This window comes from Echinops telfairi, unplaced genomic scaffold, assembly GCF_000313985.2.
Source record: "Echinops telfairi isolate 266 unplaced genomic scaffold, ASM31398v2 ScPeMD7_1;HRSCAF=3_0, whole genome shotgun sequence".
In the NCBI taxonomy this organism is placed as follows: Eukaryota; Metazoa; Chordata; class Mammalia; order Afrosoricida; family Tenrecidae; genus Echinops; species Echinops telfairi.
This window is the reverse complement of record NW_022103896.1, coordinates 10,274,856-10,289,646: the sequence shown is the minus strand read 5'-3', so window position 1 is coordinate 10,289,646 and position 14,791 is coordinate 10,274,856.

Below are 14,791 nucleotides of genomic sequence, written 5' to 3'. Positions count from 1 at the left end.
CACAAAACGCTGTAATTGAGTTCTGAGGATAGGCTGCGAGGGGAAACCAGATGAGGGAGTAACTGAATCCTATCTAGAGCAGAGTGCCAGAGAAAGCGAGAGAAGGGACGACGTTTAAACTTGTCTTGTACATTTAAAAGCCATCACCCCACTAGCAAGTTCCAAAGACATGTTTCACATGCTTTAAATTAAGTATTATAACTTTGTTAGGCTTTGGATTAACATACTCACTGCAGTGGGAAAGGGGACTGTTCTCCCCTTCTAAAAGAGGCGTTTTACATGCTGTTCATCTGATTGTAGATGGTTCACAGGGTGCCTGATGAATGCTGACACCCTTAAGAAAAGGGCTTTGTTAAACTGAGGCGGAGGCAGCAGCATCAAGAATCCAAGAGAACAATGGATAAGATTTTTCAATCCCACTAAATAGAAAGCCATGATGATTCCCCCCCAACAATTAGGATGCCAGTTGCTGTACAAATCTGAACCTTAATCTGATGGTTCTTCTCCTATTGTTGGAGAGCTTAGATAATCCAGACTTTCACTGTTCAAGCCTAAATGTAGAAACCAAGTGAGAAAGGGGCAAGCACTTTCAAAGCGGGAGCACAATATAGAGGGCAGGCAGGCACTTCCCTAGGCATCACTCTTCAAGAATCAAAGCAGCTCTCTGAGCATTGAGGTATATCTTTAAAACACAGTTCAACATGGTGGATCTCCTGGGATGAACGGTTTTTACCTCCACCCTCTCCTCTTTTGAAAAATTCAAGTCTTACGGATTTTTCCCCCAAGAACAACTTGTCCCCTCGGAGCCTTATGATAGCCATGGGATTCAACAGCTAACCCAACATCCACTAAACAACAGCATCACACCATGTGGGCTCACATAGTATCTCAGAAAGACTAGTCACTCTCTTTAGTTAACTTTATTTTTCCTAACTTGAGCAGCTTTATCATGATGATCTGATGGCAAACCCTCAGCACTTCTGGGTTTCAGCACACAGGGGTGTATTGTCTCAAACTGCCTTTTGGGTCATAGGGAGTGACTGTCAGTTCCTGAAACCACCGTCACTGGGTGCATGTCTATCACTTTGTGCTGTGCTCAGAACAGTACTTCCACGTGTTTTTATTCGCAAAACAGTACGAACACGAGAAGAATGAGTAAATCAACAAAGTAAACCTTATCCCAACCCGAGCTATACAGGGAAGAAACAATCACTGTGCTTTGTCTTACCCAAGCTCAATACTTTCATACCAGTTTCTGCAGTCGATTCTGGCCCAGGGCAAGCCCCCATGCATCAGAGTACAACTGTTGTGTGCCACAGGGCTTTCAGAGCTGCCAGGCCTCTCACCCGCTGCACATCTGAGTGAGTGCCAACCTCCAACCTGTCCATTATCAGCGTGTGTGAATGGTTGGCACACTTTCACACCATGAATAAGCTTTGCCTACATACTGGAAACCGAAAAAGTAACTCAGACAGCACCTGAGAATAAACTCGGCATCATTCACTCATATCCTTGCTGGTTTACCTTTGGCTGCTTTGCTCTTCCAATAATGAAGCCAAACCCACTGCCACCAGGTCGATTCCAACTCGTACCACCCTGTGTAGGCTTTCTGAGCCAGTAAATCTTTATGGTGGATCAGCTGGGTGGTCAGTTTGAACCACTGATCTTGCAGTTAGCAGTCCAACACCAAAATCTAAACTTAATACCACTGAATTGATGCCAACTCATAGCGACCTTATAGGGCAGAGTAGAACTGTCCCTGTGAATTTCCAAGACTAACTATTTAGGAGAGTAGAAAGCTCTGCCTTTCTACCAGCAGGACAGGCTGGTGGTTTTGAAACATAGACTTTGTGGATTGCAGCACAACGAGAACATAAAACTGGCAAACTCAATTTAAGTGGCCTTCTATGAAACAGCGTGTCTAGAGAGAACAGGCAGGAATGGGGATTAAAACAGGAAAAAAGGCTTTCAGTTTGGGGACCTGCTACATCTAAGGGACCTATAAATCACCCATTTAGGAGTGGAGAGGCAGTTCAATCCCCCAGAAATGTTCAGAAAGAAGATCAGGCATGAAAAGGCTACACCTCCAATTCGAGGATCCAATGTATCTGAAAAGAACGCTACAAAGTGACCACAGCACCCTGCTCTGCAGGCTCTGGCCCGAAGGGCCTCTATTGCATGAAGGCTCAGCTTTTTAATCTGGTGCCCTGGGATCCCCACGAATCCTGTGAGCTGCACACCCTCAGCCCAGTCCATTTCTTTCCAGTGTAAACTACACAGTCAATTTCTGCTACTTGTACCTAAGGTGCCTTGAATGAATTTACAATCAATATTCTGATCCCAAGGAGAACCCTAACTAGAATGTCCTCCCTGAAGCCATTCCAACAAATAAGCAAAACCTAGCATGTTACCTTAGGTTACTTAGCAGTACTGAGCATAATAAACAGTAACACTATCCAGAAGTTTAAATGATAGATCACCTTTTAAAGGCATTTAGGAAGTGCCTAAGTCATTAAAAATAAAGCTACTTGTTTTGCAGTATAAAATTTGAACATTAACTATCATAAGCATTACAAAATAAGTATGAGGCCATTCAGAAAGATTTTTCTTTGAAAACCCACTGCATCATTAAGGAATTAAAAAAAAAAAAACTTTCTTTAGAATAAGGTAGGTTTTGAGATAATCAGAATACCAGAACGATACTGGTGGCTTCTAGTGTGTCCATTGCCCCAGTGAGGGAGGAATTACCCTCACTAAAACCCAACAGACACAGAAGTAAAACAACTTCCATTCTTCTTGAAAACCTTTCACCTTTTAAGCCAAAGTAGGATTTTCAGCTCTATTTTTTAAAAAAATAAAACAAACATCCAATTCTAATCTTTGATAGTACCCTTACTTATAGGAAATTACCTCCATTCCTTCACAGAAAATATTTTACTGTTTTTCCTATAAAGAGGGTCTAATACTTGTGATTGCCTACCATGTAAGCCCATACTTTGTTACTGGCTGTAATTTTTTTCATAAAACTGCAAAGCAAGCATTCTTACATTTTTTAATATAAAGCAGATGAGGCCACTGAATCCTGCATGTAGGTAGCTTACCTTGGCCGGAGCTCTTTTCGTAAGGGGGTTGATCACAGACTCCCCAGAAGAGACCAGCCTGGTCTCCAAGTTGATGCCATTTAATCCACAACAAAAATGTTTCAATGAGCACATTCTTTTCATAGAAATTCACTTTCATTTACTTTTTTTCCCAAAATAATTGTAACCACTGCCTGGAACAAGCAGAGCCTGTGAGGTGCAGCCGGACAGCTAGTTCTTTCTGTCCACCAGTATGCCTTCCAAGTTATTCTGTGGCTAAGTTGATGTCCCTGACTTTTATTTCCACCTTTATTTACTTTTACTTCCTCCATGAGTCTGGTCACTTTCCGGCCAGTTTAGAAATGGGCAGGTCCAGTTTGGAATAAACATCAAAACAGTCAAACCAGGACTGCCAGGACTCCCCTTTCTAGCTCTCACACCTGTCCTGTCCTTCACAAACTCATTGGGGCACTTGGAGGTCATTAGATGCCACAGGCATGTTCTGGGCTTGAGGCAGATTAGCAAAGGTGGCTAGATTCTTCTACTCCCATTTTTCAAGTTCAGACAACTTTGAAGAATTTACCCAAGCCAACAGGTATAGAACTCAATCCCACCCCACAACCAGGTAGCATTTTAACTTGTGGCAGATGCTTCTGGAAATTAAGTCAGTTTCAGGATGGCTAACACCTCAGGATCTATTCGCACTGAGGGTCACTGGACTGACTCTACAAAATGCTAAGAGTGAGGGTGCTACTTCTTCATCAGCAAGGTGAAACTCAAGAACTTGTAAGCAAAAATCAGTCTTTCCTCTGCTGCAACTAAAACCATGTCACCCTGCATATCTAGTTCTTAGCTCCACCCTCGTTACCAGTAACAACAGTTCATCGGGCACTCCAGAGCAGATTTATGAGAATGTAACATTTAAGCCACGAGTTGAGGATTCGTTTTGTTCACGTTTCACAGGGGGACTTGCCAACCACTCTCCAAGCACAAACTCTAACATGTGTGCTGCTTCCAGTCAGATGAAACCCAGAGCAAAGCTACTTCCTGTCAACTCGGGCTCATGGCAACCCTCCTCTGGGCCAGAGTGGAACTGCTCCTGGGCCTCCCTGGGTCCCATTCCAACAGGTGCCCAGGAAAAGCGCATGTGCAGTTCTCAACCAGAAGCTGTGGGCTTCTCAGCACGTATGACAGCAGAGAAACTCTAACTGCAAGTGTGCCTGAAGACAGACAGACATGCAGTTCCCTCCCAGCGCTGACTATCAACATTGTCACTCAGAAAGAACAATGAGTAGGAAACAGTGCCGCCATTGTGACTGTGGGACTGGGGAGTGCCAGTTCACACTCACACTGTGTCCATCCAGAGACGTCAACAAGGATGGTCACAGACACGGTGACACTGGCTGGCTGCTGCTTTCTTCTTTATAGCCTTCTAGGTGGCTGCAGCTGTTCTAAAAGAGAGTATACATTTACGTTAGGAGAAGAAAGCCACTCTCAGTATTAAACAGGATGAAAAACTATGGTCATCAAGCCAGGTAGCGCTCGACTAAGGACAGACACAGCTGAGCCTCAAGGCTAAAAATACACCTTTCTACTACTGATGGTCAGTCTACAAACCCTAACTGGCTTTTAACAAGGTGCCTGGGCAACTCAATTAGGGAAAGAAACGGCTTTTCAACAAATCATGTTTGGACATTTGGGGATCCACATGCAAAAAGATGAACTGAAGAAACTGGCCTCACACCGTACACAATTTGTCTCAAGACAGATCAGAGTCTGAAGTATAAGAACGAAAACTCAACGACACAACTTTTAGGAGGTGGCCTCAGGAGTAAACCTTCGTAGCGATTGGTTCATCAGTTTCCTAGACATGATACTAAAAGCATAATTTCCCTCCAGGTGCAACAGGTGGATTCGAATCACCAACCTTTCATCTTGAAATGTACTTTATTAAGCTAGGATAAACATACAATTCAGTAGTTCAATCCTATCAGGAAGGGTGGTGCGATCATCGCCACAATCAACTGTGGTACCTTTTCTCCTTTTTGTATGCAGTGATGCTGACTTCCCATTAGAACCACAATCTCTGAAAGAAAAAGTAAAGGAAATGGGACTCCCCAAAATTCAAAACCCTAATATCTCTAAGAGCACCATTCAGAAAATGAAAAGACAAGCCACAGACTGGGGGAAATTATTTGCAAATTCTAGGGGTGATAAAGGACACGTATCCAGAAGAAAGTTACAACAATTGAATGGCAACCCAATGTAGAGAGGGCAAAAGATGTGAAGAGACATTTCATCAAAGAAGCTATGTGAATGGAAGGAGAAGATGCTCAGTATCATTAGTTAGGGAGGGAAATGCACATTCCAACCACACTGCTCTGCCACTTCAGACCCTCTTACGATGGCTACCATCACACAGGGCGGGGAGGACTTGAGAACCCAAGCCTGGAAACACTGCTGGTGGCACAGACACCTTGGGAAACAGTTTGGGAGTTTCTTAAAAAGCTCCACACCCGTTTACCATGCCACCCAGCAATGCCATTCCTAGGTCCCTACCCCCCAAAGCTAAAACGTGTGTCCACACAAAGACGCTAATGCAAATCATGTTCGTAGCACCATTAACAGACGAAAAGTGGAACAATCCAGAAATCCACAAACTAGGAATGGATACACAAAATGTGGTATGTCAATCCAAGAGAATACCACCTTCAGCAATCAATAAAAAGCAACTGATTACCAAGACAGCATCCTGGGTGGGGCTCAAAGCACTAAGCTAAGAAAAGAAGCCGGAACCACAGTTCCAGAGTGTACGTACCTATAACCGATGTCTCAGAAATTGTTGAAATGGCATATTTTTTATTGGATACACTTACACACACACACATACACACACAAGGCTACCTGTTGTGATTCAATTTGTAAGAAGTGTTCAGAAAAAGAAAATCTACAGGGGCAGAAAATGACTGCCTGGGGCTGGGAGTAAGCAGGATGAAGAACTAAAAGTGCATAAAAGAACTAAAAGCTGGGCTAATGGAAATGTTCTAAAACGGTATCATGGTAATAACTGCACAATCAGTAAATTTATCCCTCCAAAAAAATCACTGAATTATGCGCACGTAAAATGAGAAGATTTTATGTCATATAAAGCATACCACTACTGTCAACTGTACTTCATAAAGACCCTACAGGCAAAGAGCTGCCCACCCGACTTCCACAGCTTCCCACGGAGTGACCAGTGTGTTCAAACCACTGACCTTTTGATGAGCAAGCAGTACAGTCCTCTGCACACTAGGACTCAGGTTAAGCATAGCACAGTATGATGTTTTTAAAGATAGAGCAAAAAGAATGTGTGGTCATGATTGAAGAAACGATCGTATTTTAGACAAAATTAAAGCTACAACAAACTATATAAAAAGAAACTAGGTATTTACATTGCCTAGCAAAACAGCACACAAAACAATACTTAGGTTAGCTCTATTGTCAGGATTGTAGATTTTTACTTTCCACTTTCAGTAGAGTACTAAGTTACAAGACTGCATCTTACTGACTCAATTAGCTGCCAGCCTCAAGTTTTTACTAAGAAGGATTTTTGAAAAATTTTAGTCACCTACTACTTCCAGATTTTGCCTCTCCAATTACACAGGGTTATGACAGACATACCATGATGGAGAGGCAAATAGCCATGAAGTTTTCTGTTCAAAAACTTCAAAGGACAAGCTAGAGAGGACAGACTAAAATAGGATAGGAAAACATACACAGACCTGGAGCTAGGAAACCAAAAAGAAGAGCACACATTTCTCAAGCTGAAGGAAATGAAAATTTTCAAGCCTCAAATTGTAAAGCGGAAAGAGTGGACGCCAACAAAATACTAAAGGAAGCAGGAAGGGACAAAGAAGATGGAAGGGCTACACAGAGGCACTGCCCCAAAGAGGCCCATGTCCCAGGAGACAGCAGATGACTAAGAACCAAAGGTCTGTACGAAAGAAGTCCAAGCCGCAGTGAAGGCATTAGGGAAAAACAGTGCTCCAGGAACTTACCAAACACCAACTGAGAAGTTTCAACAAACTGACCCAGTTCGGGAAGCACTCACATTGTCAATGCCACGTGCTTTGGGAGACAGCTACCTGGCTAACCAACTGGAAGAGATGCCCATTCCAATGAAAAGTGACCCAACAGAATGCAGAAATTATAAAATGGCTGCAGCAGCTCGATAGGAGCTGTCAGTGATTCAAGCCAGATTCAGAAAGGATGTGGAACAAAGGGTGTCACTGCTGAAAGCAGAGAATATCAAAGATGTTTACTTGTGTCTCAATAACTATGTATAGCCATTCAACTGTGCGAATTCTAACAAACCATGGATGACAATGCAAAGCATGGGGAATCCAGGGGACTTAACTGCGCACTGGAATCTGTCCATAGACCAAAAGGTAGTTGTTGAAAAGAGAACGAGGGGATACTACAAGGTTTAACCATCAGGAAAATGGGTGCAGAATTGTTGGGTCCTTTCACACGCTCTATCTGTACATTGAGCCGGAAGCTGGACCATGAAGACTAGAACAGTATGTAGCGTGAAAGACGGCTATGCAGAATATACACTCTTGCTTGCTGCAAGCCAGGAGGACTTGAGGCACTTGCTGATGAAAATCAAATGCTGTAGTCTTCAATATGGATTGTAACTCAAGGGAAAGGCAGCAAAATCTTTACAACTGAGCCCATGGACCAGATGGTACACTGAGAAAAGATCAAGTTGTCAAGTACTTCGTGTTACTTGGATCCACCATCAATGCTTATGGAAGCAGTCATCAAGAAACCAAGCCACGCATTACATTAGGCAAATCTGCTGCACAAGACTTCTTTAAAGTGTTGAAAAGCAAAGATGTTACTTTGAGGGCTAAGGTGAGCCTGCCCCAAAGTCAGTATTTTCAACCGCTTCATATGCATGTGAAAACGGAATAAGGAAGACAAAAGAAAAATAAAATCAGTACTTTTTAAATGGAAAAAAATAAGGAAGAGAAGAATCCACGCAGTTGAATTATGGTATTGGCTTGGAATACTCAAATGACCATGAAATGCCAGAACAAGCAAATCTGCCTTAAGACATACAGCCAGAATGCTTCTCAGAATTGGGGGTGGCAAGACTTCATCTTGCATACTATGAACATGTTATCAGGAGAAGCCAGTCACTGCGAAAGGGCATCATCTTGGTAGAAGGTCAGCTAAAGAGGAAAGCCACATCAAAGACCGATTAATACAGTGGCCACAATAACAAGGATAAAAATGGTGAGGCTGGTGCGGGACCAGACGGTGCTCTTTTGCAGGATCACTGTGAGTCAGGGCCGACTCAATGGCACTCAATCACATCAGACAACCACCATTTGCAGTCAAGTTGATTCTGGTGCACAGCAGCCCATGAACATCAGAGCAGAACTGTACTCCACAGGGTCTTCAACAGCTGACCCTTTGGAAGCCATTCTTCAAGCCATTCTTCTGAAGCACCATCAGGGCTCCTTGTAACCTTACTACCAGGGAAACTCTAACCGGGATCAGTGCCTGTTTAATCCTATGGTGTAACTTTTTGACTGCTTCTTATGCCTTTTTTTTAACAAGTCTACTCATTCAGCTCTGACACTGACACCACACCAGACACCAGAAGGGGCAGATCTCAGCACCTAGGGGCACAGACAGGACTTCTCTATGGACCTCAAATGGAAGGTGTTTGTTGGTTTCTTTTTGAGATAATACTCTAATATTTTATTTTGGAAGAGTTGGAATCTTAAGCCTTTAAAAATATCTATTTAAATGCACAGTTGTTCTACCTATCCAATGCAGGCAAATAATGAGACAAGCTCAAAATGAAAGCATACATTTTAATCAAGCATCCATTATTGTTTTAAAAGTTGCCGAAAAAGAAAAAACACTGTGAACCAGCTAAAGAACGTTCTTGAAAGGCACATTGAATGGACCAGCAGCAGAACCCTGGCCAGCTGTCACCACCACACACACCATAGTGGAACCTTGTCTGGCACACCCATTTCAGAGGGAGCCATGCCTGGGCTACATACTGTGCCGACATCACACCCTTCCAGAAATAAAAAAGGAAGTCCTACAGTCTAACTTTATTCACATTTCCATGATCAGAAGACCCAATTATAAAAGACTACTTCCAAAGGCTTAAGATCTGGGGGTGGACAGGGGGTTGACGAGTTTCACTGTTGAGCACAGAGTTGATAAGTCTGAAATCACATACACACACCAAAATCAAAATAAAAAATCTACCCAAACACTTCAAGCCTTGATTCTAGATTCTCAGGCACCCAATTACTCTCACCCACTTCCAGCTTAGAGCGAGGTGAGCCCCACACACTTTCAGCTCTGCATTCATGTTTGCTTTCCATCCCAATAAACAGAAGCCAGCTTTCTACTTTTGAAAACAGCTTGAAAATGTATTGATGAAATTACCAGAACTCATTAAATTAACTTAATATTAATATTTAGGTCAAGACAAATTCAAATGTAACAAATAAGCTTCAGCGGCTAAAGTTTGTTTCCAAAGTAATATTTGTAGGATCCTTTTTTATGTAAAAAAGGAGCTAGACTCCCCCCACAGTCCCAGGTGTTCATGACAAAGGACCAATGGTGGGAGACTGAAGGAAGGGGGCCAATTGTAATGGGCTGCGGAACGCTGGTCAGATGGCAGTCACTCTCCTCTGGGCTGGAAAAGGTTTGTGGCAGAGATGGGAGCAGCCAGCCCCAGGTGAGCAGCCAGAGTGGCTGGGTCCGTTGAGCCGAAAGGTCCCCACCACTGACAGCGCCAGCAGTGATGACCAGGCCGCCTGCCCCATTCAGAAGAAAGAAAATGTGTATGAGAATACAAGCCTCAGTTACCTCTCTGGCCTTCCATCTTCTTAAGGAGAGAGAAGACTGGGGGCTGATTAGGGTCTTCTAGGCCTAAAGCTGGGCGGAAGGCCCCTGAGGCCCATAAAGAGGGACACACCCAAAATCACTACAACTCTATGGTGCTCTGGAGTTCGGCCCCCTAGATACCGCCTCCTCCAGTCCCCTGGGGACACCCAGATTCAGCCTGGAGGTCTTAGGACTCACTAGAGGGCAGAGAATGCCACCTCTGGGTTCTCAGGACCAATTCCACATCCTCATAAAGAGCCTGTATGGACTTCCCAAACTGGGAGTGCCTGGGGCTTGTCTCCACCTGTGAATCTGAAGACTGGTACCTCTGACAAAGGGCGGTGGCTGCCACTTGCACATGCCCCTGGGGGTTTGGATTGTCACCTCCAGGGCACGGCTGTCAGGTGTACATTCTCTCCCTGAGATGCAAGTGGCTGAGCCTGCTATCCAGAGGGTCTCCAGTCTGGCATTCCTGGTTTGTTGGGGGGGGGTTCACTCGACACTTGGGAAACGCGGGTGGCAGTGGTGGGCTGGTCAGCTCAGCAGCAGCATCTCCCTGTGACAGAAAGCAGAGGCAGCTGGCCCTCCTAACTCGATCACAGGCTAGCATGGTCACAGCTCAAAGAGGCCCCCATCCAATAAACCTGTGCGTCTGAGGGGTTTAACACCGTCCAGCCATCTTGTCCCCAACCTCAGGTCACTACTCGAATTTCTTTCCCGGGCTTTAGCAACCACTCCCTGGGCTTTCTGACTCAATCTTACCTAATATTATTTTAAGTCTTTCTCCAAAAGCTGTACAACAATCCTTCGAAAAGACAAATGTCAGTATTCCACTCGCCTTCCTTTACACATGTACACTTATAGAATCAAAACCCTACAAATTATTTCCAATTTAGTGTATGTGCTGCCGAAGCGAGCACCAAATTATTTCTTGGTTTAAAACATTTTACAGATTAAACAACAAACACAAGCCTGCCGCATGAAGTGCCATAAGGTTCCCAGGCTGTAATACTCACAGAAGCCAACTGCCTCATTTTATCCCCACCAGCTGCTGGTGACTTTGAACTGCCAACTTTCCGGGCGGCAGCGTGGCAGCTTAGCCACAGTGCCACCAGGGCTCCTTGCTTTTACAGCAGCAGTTCTCAAGCTGTGGGCTGTGACCCCTTTGGGGGTCGAACAACCCCTTTCATAGGGGTCGCCCGATTCCTAGCAGTAGCAAAATTACAGTTATGAAGTAGCAACGAAAATAATTTGATGGTTGGAGGGGTCACCACAACATGAGAAACTATATTAAATGGCCACGGCTTTAGGAAGGTTGAGAACCACTGCTTTACAGGGTACAGGTCACCCCAATACAAAGGTCAATCATGCACCTGTACGCCGATACACATCCGTGGATACAGATGAGATGGCCCCAGTGAACACACTGAGAGTGTTTGGAGGCGAGCAGAAGCTCACACAGCCATCCTGTGTGGCGGCTGAGGGCCGCTTGCTGTTTCAAGCATGCCTTCTATCACCTGGCTCATGTCAATGATAAGCCACGGTGGGCATGTGGGTTCCGACTCAAAATAGAGCATCTGTTCTCAACCTGTGGGTCGAGACCCCTTTGGAGGTCAAACAACCCTTTCACATGGGGGTGCCTGATTCATAACAGTAGCAAAATTGCAGTGATGAAGTAGCAATGAAAATAATTTCATGGTTGGGGGGTCACCACCACATGAGGAGCTGTATAAAAGGGTCGCGGCATTAGGAAGGTTGAGAACCACCGTAATAGAGCTGTCCCACTAGGCTTCCACGGCTGTCATCTTTATGGGATCAGATTGAGAGACAGCTTTCTCCTGGGAAGGGACTGATGGGTTTGAACCACTGTCCTGCTTGACAGTTGAGTGCTTAAGCCACAGGGCCACCAGGATCCTACTATACAATCTGGAATATCAAATTTGTACTCTGAAATAGAATTCCGGGGCTTCCAACACTCTGTTTGGTAGCATACTTGAACAAGCTGGCCCAGTTTTATGAACCTTACTTTTCTAAGGTGAAACTTCACAGAACCAGCCTGGTGTACAGAGAAGCTAGCGCAGAGTCGGTGTTTCATATGATGATGAGTGTGGCCTCTGGAGCCACAGATGGGAACCAGATGTCACTCAGCATCAGGGGCACTAAGTTACCTGGCCTCAGTTTCCTCGGCTGTACAATGGAAATACTAATACCTACTTAGCAAGGAGCTTTCCGGCTTGTTAAACCCTCTCTGCCAAGAAATATTAGCATGACCATCATCACCACTGCAACACTCAGTTGCCGTTTGGACAACGCCTTTTGTGTCGGCTACATTGCAAACAGCCAAATTTAGTGAACTGAACGTAATGCAGGATGAGCTCATGCATCCAAGAATGTTTATGCTGACTTTCAGAAACTTTCCGCGCACAAGACATTGAATTCTGACAAGATATATGTATCAAATACCCGTCTTAAGCCCACGTATCCAGTCAGTGAGCCACAATGCCAAGTCTACTGTACTGCCCCTCCCAAAGATCATTGCAATCTACATAAACCAGCGCAGCCATCTCCAAAGCACCTGAGAAAGCTGCAGCAGGGCTCTATCTATGCTAGGCTAGATGTGTGCCATGTCATCACTGTAACAGACTGATCAAGCCACTCATTCAGTTGCTCAAAAGCATTTATTTAGCACTAGGCAGGCAGGTCTTGTGCTAAACCCTGGCCAAATGACAGAGGTAAAAAAAATAACTGGAGGCATGCCAAGAATTAAAACTTCCAGATTCACAGCTATCAAGTCTATTCCAACTCGTCGTGAGCGTGTAGACCACAGTAGAACTGCCCCTTGGGTTTCCAAGACGGTAGCTGTACAAGGCGTAGAAAGCCTCCTCTTTCTCCCAGGAGGAGCTGGCCTTTCAGCTCAAAGCCCAATGCCTAAGCCACTATGCCACCAGGGCTCCTGAGGAAACATGTCACTAACAGTGACATAAAAAAGCTTTTTTTTTTTCCTTAAAGAGGGAGAGCAAATGGTGGGCTCATAACTGGAGGTGGCACAGGCCCAGCAACGCTGTGCTCAAGTTATATAGAGGGTGGCCACAAGTCAGAAGGAACAGCCATGAATACACGTGTGGGTGCCAAGACTGTGAGCTAAGCACCCTCTTGCTGGAGTAAGAGGGATTGCAAATGGCTAACATGCTCTGCTGCTAACAGCAAGACTGGAGGGTCTCTGGGTCTCTGTCCAAGGGCTGGTGGTGATCTACTGAAAAAACCCGCCACTGAAAACCGGATGAAGGAGTCTAGGTCTAGTCTGCCATGCAGGGGGTCAGCATGAGTCAAATCAACTTGCGGCAGTCTCTCAGTAACTCAATCTACCAGCTGGCCCCACCGTAAGCATGTTCTGCAGAGAGACTAGGAGTAAATTGAAATATACCCACCTCTATTCTCTTCCCTCAATTAACTGGTAAGTAAAGGTGAAGGCCTGCTTGCGATCAGTCAGATAACCCCACGAGTGGTACTACTTGACAAGTAATTTCTTTTCATCCACTTAATTTCAGAAAGTTCTGAGAAATTAATTTTAAGATTAAGTGAAATGTGACCTATGATCTACCAGCCAGCAGCATTCAAACGTCCAGAAACTATGTTTTTCCTGAGGGAAATAGAATCAATTTGCAAATCTAATCACACCTCCATTTTAATCCCAGAGGTCAACCACTTTCTTAGGAGAGTAAAAGCCTCAACCCAATTATCGCAAGGAGCCCTCCAGGTAGAAGGTTATGGAAAGCTGAACCCAAGGTCAATGGTTCATGCCCACCAGCCGCTCCTAAGCAAAAGATGCCCGCTCTCGAGAAGAGTTACAGCCTTGGAGACCCTAGGGTGCAGTTCTACTCTGTCCTGCAGGGTTGCTATGCGTTAGACTTGGCTTGATGGTAGGGAGTTTGGTTTAGGATTTTTTATTTATCCTCAAGAGTTTGTGCAATAGTACCCACCATGTTTTCCAAAGCAAAGCATTCTCCCGGCAGCAGCATGGGCAGAAGTCTAAGGAATTTACAAAATTCTCCCAATAAATGGCTCAGCCAAAAAAAATTTACTCTTGATTGTGAGTCATGAAATCTTACTATGAAATCTAGCTAGGGTGGCTCATCAAAAGCTAAATGTGAAGGGCTTAAACAGAAAATATTTTGAAACTGATGGCAATCTATGTATAAATGTGCTTGATACAACTGATCTATGCATTGTTATAAGAGCTGTAAGAGCCTCCAATAAAAGGGCTTATAAAAAAGAAAGAAAACAATGATGGCAACATTGTTTTGTGAATATTATTATCTCTGCATGTCTATCTGGAGGAGAAAACAAGAGAACTGACATGGGGGGGGGGCAGGAAGGAAGTGGGTGTTAACAAACCCAGGGACAAGGGAACAAGGGATCAAACATCAATGTCAAGGAGGGGGTAGGAGGCCTGGTAGGGCTTGATCAAGTGCAATATAACCGAGGAATTACTGAAACCCAAATGAAGGCTGAATATGACAGAGACAAGAGGAAAGTATAAGGAAATAGAGGAAAGAAACTAGGAGGCAAAGGGCATTTATAGAAGTCTAAATACAGGCATGTGCATATGTAAATGTATTTATATATGACGATGGGGAAACAGATCTATGTACATGTATTTATATATTTAGTATTAAAGTAGCAGATGGACATTGGGCCTCTACTCAAGTACTCCCTCAACACAAAAACACTTTGTTCTATTAACCTGGCATTCCATGATACTCACCTTCCCCACACTATCAGATGATAAGCAAATGTGGTGAAGA